A 6,132-nucleotide genomic window follows, 5' to 3' on the forward strand; every position below is an offset into this window, starting at 1 on the left:
AAACAAATAAAAAAATCTCTAACTTTTTTGTTTCCTATGAAACAGAGTTTTAAAGTTTCTTTAATCCTTGTTATTCTGATGATTCTGAGAAGGAAGTTAATCCCAGTGATGTGATTACAAAGTTAACTAGCAGTTATACCTTTAGAGTTAAAATAGAACTTCTTTATTTTTAAATATCTTTAATCATTTTCTTGTTTAAGTATAAGTGCATCTTTATATTAACTTCCAAAGGAAATCTAAATGAATATGTGAATGGTATATAGTCCCGTGGACTGAAATTCCACACACTAATATAGTTGAATCATTTATAATTTATTCTTATACTTTTTTTAAAGTCGAGATTTTATTCTTCTCCTAGTTCCCCCTCTTACTGTTCCACACCCCATATCTCCTGCCTATATGCCCCCATGCTCCCAGGGCCCCAAGCCCACAATCCCCATCTCCAAGAGTATGACACCACCATCCTGTCCCCTCTCCACCAGACCTCCCTGCTCCCTGGGGCCTGAAGTCCCTTGAGGATTAGATGGACCTCATCTGACTGAGTCCAGACCTGGCAGTCCTTTTCTGTATATGTGTTGGTGGCTTTATATCATCTGGTGTATGAAGCCTGGTTGCTGGCTCAGTGTCTGAGACATCCTGGGAGGTCCAGGTTATTTGAGATTGTTGGTCCTCCTACCGGGTAGACCTCTTCCTCAGCTTCTTCCAGCTTTTCCCCAATTCATCCACAGGGGTTCCCAGCTTCTGTCTATTTGTTGCATATAAATTTGAGCATCTGACTCTTTCACCTGCTGGTTTGGTCTTTCAGAGAGCAGTCATGATAAGCCCATTTTTTGTGAGCACAGAATAGCATCAGTAATAGTGTCAGGCCTTGATGCCTCTCCTTGAGCTTTATCACAATTTGGTCTTGTCACTGAATCTCCTTTTCTTTAGGCTTTTCTCCATGTTTTTTCCTTGCAGTTCTTTCAGACAGGAACAATTCTGGGTTAGAGCTTTTTACTGTGGGATGGTAACTCAATCTTTCCACTTGATGTCCTGTCCCTCCACTGGAGGAGGACTCTACAAGTTCCCTCTCCCCACTGTAGGGCATTTCTTCTAAGGTCCCTCCCTTTGAGTCCTTAGGGTCTCTCACCTCCCAGGTCTCTGATATAACCGAGGGTTTTCTCACCTCCTACCTCAAAAAGTTGCCTGTTTCCATTCTTTTTGCTTTTCCTCAGCACTTCAGTTATGTTCCCCACACACATAATACCTGATCATGTTCACCTTCTTGTCCCATTTCCCACCCAGGCTCTTTCCTCCCCATCACTGTAGTGATTTTTTTAACCTTCTTAACATTTAAAATTGTTTTCATTCATACAGATAATTGAAATTTATTTATTTTTTGATTCATTATCTTATTAGTTTCCAAAGGTAAGAGATACAAATAAAGAAGGTACATTGGGTTGATTTTATTTCACTTCATTTCATTTTTGAAATAGGCACATAGTATGTTGTGTATTGTCCAAGAAGTTCTAGAATGTTTAGGTTCCAGGTGATCTCAGCATTCCATGTAGGTATTACTACAGGTATGTGACAACATACCTGGCTTATATTGTTCTTAAGAAAGTAGTCCCACAAAAATTTCCTATAAACACTTTAAAATTAACATTGCTCTCAGAGATGAAAATATTTCCTGTTAACTTACAAAATTCATAGAAAGTATATTTCTTTCTTGAAAGAAACTAAACTGCTAACTTCAAGGCAGGATAAAAGGACTGATTAGCCCCCTCTCTCTGTTCTAGGCCCAACCTCTCTGTTCCCATTGTTCTTGTTTCTATAGCTCTGTCTCTCTCTTTGTTTTCAGCTACCCCTCTATCTGTTCTTTGCCCCACATTTTTCTGACCTAATGGTTTTGTTTCTGCCTCTATGCCTCTATACCTCCCCCATTTCCTCACTCCTCTACCCTCTCCCAATCATTCCCTTTATACCAGGTCTGTTCCGTGGTGTAATTTCTGAAGGTCACAACATGCATGGGTCCAGCAAATGTATTCCCTTGCCATGTAATATTTCATAACACTAACACATTAAAAGCAACTGACAAAATCTATAAATATTAGTTTGAGACATTGATTTTTGTATTCCCAAAAAGGAATCAAAACAACATTTCATTTGGCTTGGCCTTCAGATAAATTCAGATAACCTAACCTTACCTAATCACTAAGAATGCTAAATTATGCACTTGCTTTTCTCCTTGCAACAATGTATGTCCATCAGTGCCCTTTGACACAAATAAATCCACAAACTTGCTCCATTGACAAGAGCATTGCTCATTTAATCCTGTGATAACAAAAGCAGGTGCAGCAGGAGCAGCATCTGCCCTAGGTCCTCTCAGGAGCTCTTTCTTTTATTCACTCTCAAGAATCACTAGAATTTCAAACAAAAACTATCTGCAGCTGGGGACAGACATGAGATTAAAACAAAACAAAATAAAAAAAAACTACACATATAACATTGCTGGGTTTTTATAGGAAGCAAAATTCTCATACATTTTTTCCTATAAGGAGGATGGAGGATCCTACAACTCAGAAGCAAATAAAACTTCCAAGTTTTAGGAAGCTCAGAAAGTGCTAGGTTTGCTGAGGCCCTCCCAAAGGCAAGAAAAGAGGAACACAATTGCTGGGGTGATGTTTCGCCTACCTCTTCCTGGTAAAGAGAATTCAACACAGTTGAATTCTTTTCAACAGCTTAAGAGCAGGAATGCCTCAATGCTACAGGAACCCCAGGAACCCAGGGAGGACTGCTTAAATACACCCCAGCACTGGGGAGGGCTATGCGTCCTGCTAGGGTTGGTCAGTCTGCAGACATGTTAATTTGCATGCACCCACTCAGGAGGGGTTGGTGCCAGATTTGGTCTAGCACCTGCTCAGTGGTGTTGTTTACTGTGATGGTGTACCGGAGACCAGCACCATCTTTTAGGTGCTGGCTGCCTACAGCATGAACAGATTTTTTTTTTAACTACTTGCTTGGACTGATCTTCCCCTGCTTTGTGGGCCCAGCCTGCTAATTCTGTTATCTACTGTATTTGTCTGACTCATTTGGGATAAGGATTTACTTGGACCCAGCTTCATTTGTCACATCCACTTTTCAAGTATAAAAAAAAATCACATACTCCATCTACCAACATGGGAGACATTATTTTTTGATATGCAGTTTTCCCCAACAGTGGAATGACAAGACGACCAGAGCCATCCCTTAGGACAGGGACAAATGATCCAAAAGTTACTATTCTCTAACCTAGGACAACCAGTGTCAATAATTTTATATGTCTCTGCAAACCTAGATTATGGCTGATCAACTTCATTGAGTCAGTGGTAGCACTCAGAGTGGGCATACAGGCTAAATGATAACTATATATGTGAACATCCTTCAACTCTGGCCAGATGTACCCCTAAAGCCCATTTTTACATTTCCTACTGGAAGCACATCTTATGAACAACCTGGCACTACAAGTGCAAAAATGGTGCTCCTTCAAAAGGAGCCTTCTGCATCAGACTGTCAACTAGGGACCTGGAAACATTCTAATTTCAATATCACTAACTTAAGAAACCCCTGACAGAATACTGGCTGGCAGATTGGAAAGGGCACGATCACAGGGTCTGTGTTAAATGTCAAGAGAGTTTCTATCATGCATTAAGTGACATCCAGATCTTCCATTCTTTTCATGAGGAAATAAAAATTAGCCCATTTCTCATTGCTCCCATAGCAAGAAATCTGTTTTTGGTCCTGTTGCCACAGACCCTCTGGGTCCCTCTTTCTGCATGGAAAGAGTCACTAGTCCGAGATGGGCAAAGAGTCTGCGAATGACAGAAAGATGAACACGTGAGATTGTGTACTATCTGAATGTCATTTGTCAAATTGAGCATCAAACTTTTTATACACAAGAAAATAGGGAAGTTAGGTGACACATTGGCAAAGTACAAATGAGGTTACTGGGTGCTTAATGGCTCTTACACAAAACAGAGGAATGTAAACACAAAGACAGGCAGGAACTGGTCAATAAAACAACTGAGACAAAGTCAGCCCTATCTAAGGTCACCTAAAGTCTTAGAAGCCAGGTGTGAGGTCTTACACTCCTAGGGCAATGGCTTTCACACCCAAGTCATATTTCTAATTAGGGAGTTTGGCTCTAGCTAACCATCTCATTACCCTAAAACCACAGCCAGATCTACTGCCTAAACCATTGTAAATTCCTGTATGTGGGAGTGATTTGGCTTTTATTCTAAGTGATAGTGTAATACCAAAGGCAATTCTGAATGTCACTGAATAGGCAACATTGAATTCCAAACCCATGGTCAGCTCAAGGACTTTCTAGGACATTGGAACACTGGCAAAGGCTTAGCTATGTCAGAAATCAATCTTAAAAGGCACTTATAATAAGATATTACTAAAAGAGAGCACATGGATCTGTACACCAGACTAACAAGGGGATAGGGTATGAATATGTGGGTTATGAGAATGCCAAAGCTCCAGGAGTTGAGTTCATTTTGAAACTCTTTGACTCATGAGTGCTTCCAGGGCTCTTGGACTGCCAAGCAGACTTCACTACAGTGTGCATGTGCGGCATCCTGGTAGACACTAGAGTCCAGTAGCTAAGGGTGTATTTTGGCCATGCATGTGAAAAAACTAACATGGAAGAACTATGGCCTGGATAGATAAAAAAAAAAAAAAGAACTGGATTCCTGTAATCCTTTGTATGAGACAAGGTTCCCCGGTCCTGCTACAAATCTTGACTCACTAAAACTTCAATTATTGGGACTAGGAGTGGTAATAGCACATGTGTTTAAACCTAAGCACTCCAGAGTCAGAATCCTCTGTGATTTTGAGGCTAGCCTGGTTTACACAGTGTGTTCCAGATTACTCTGACCTACATAATGAGATCCTGGACAAAACCAAAACCAAAATTGAACTAATACTTAAGTTGTTGGGGAAAACTGACCTACCTAATGGAAGGGTGATTTAAACTTCAGCTGGAAGCCCCACATGCCTGGGCCAAACATTCTTTAATGCAGTCACTTGGGAAATTCAATGGTGTGGATTCCCAAACCACTTTGAACAAAACATCTATTCCTTGTCTAGTTTCTCTAATCTCTGACAGGACCGAAAAAAAATGTCAATGCAGGTATCAGGTACCATGCCCTTTGTGGGCTATACTGGATATGTTGGGTACACAGCCTCGATTATACTTTTTCTCACCTAATCAGGATTGTGTGTTTTGGGGACTAGCTGTACAATTTTCTTCCTGTTCCAACTTACCAGAGGGGACCATTTAGAAATCTAAAGTACTAGCCAGGTGGTGGTGGCACTCGACTTTAATCCCAGCACTTTGGAGGCAGAGGCAGGCAGATTTTTGAGTTCGAGGCCAGGCTGCTGTGCAAAGTGTGTTTCAGGACAGCTGGGGGTATACACAGAAACCCTGTCATGAAAAAAAAAAAATCTAAAGTACTGGTAGTCGCAAAGTAAATGGTGTGCCCTTGAAATTGGCAACTAAAAATAAAATGAATGGCAATCTGAGTGTAAAATTGATTAACATGATCCAGCTACCTGGACAGAGTCCTGAGGCTACCAAACTCCCATGTATATGTGAAACCATATTAGCAGTATAAGACACAGTTTAAATAATTATTAGTATAATATTATTTTGTGACATAAAATTATTAACTGTACAATACAAGAAACATTGAATTTATTACTACTATAACTCCAAAAGCCCTTAATATACATTTGTATAATAGTATCCTCAGAGGATTGAAACCTTCCACCCTACAGGAAGCTCCTTAAGCAGAGAGATAAACAACTCAAAAGAAATCCAGGAAGCTCTTTAAGCAGGAAGGCAAACACCTTCAAAGAGCTTCAAGGAGTCCCTCAAACTGACAAAAGTCAGTAGGCTTCTCCCTGCCAGAGAAAGGAATAAAAGCTGAGAGTCCCTCTCATATGCAGAAAGATGAGGTACAAAAGAGAAATATGAGGCCAAGGCTTAGAGCATTTCTCCCTGGAAGGTAAAACCCTGGACAATCCCCAACCTTGTTTTCCCTAATCTCTAAAATACATTCAGAAAGAAGCTCTTTGTTCTCTATAGCCAGCAAAAAGCCTTTTTGT

The sequence above is a fragment of the Mus musculus genome, chromosome Y (genome assembly GCF_000001635.26).
Source record: "Mus musculus strain C57BL/6J chromosome Y, GRCm38.p6 C57BL/6J".
NCBI lineage: Eukaryota > Metazoa > Chordata > Mammalia > Rodentia > Muridae > Mus > Mus musculus.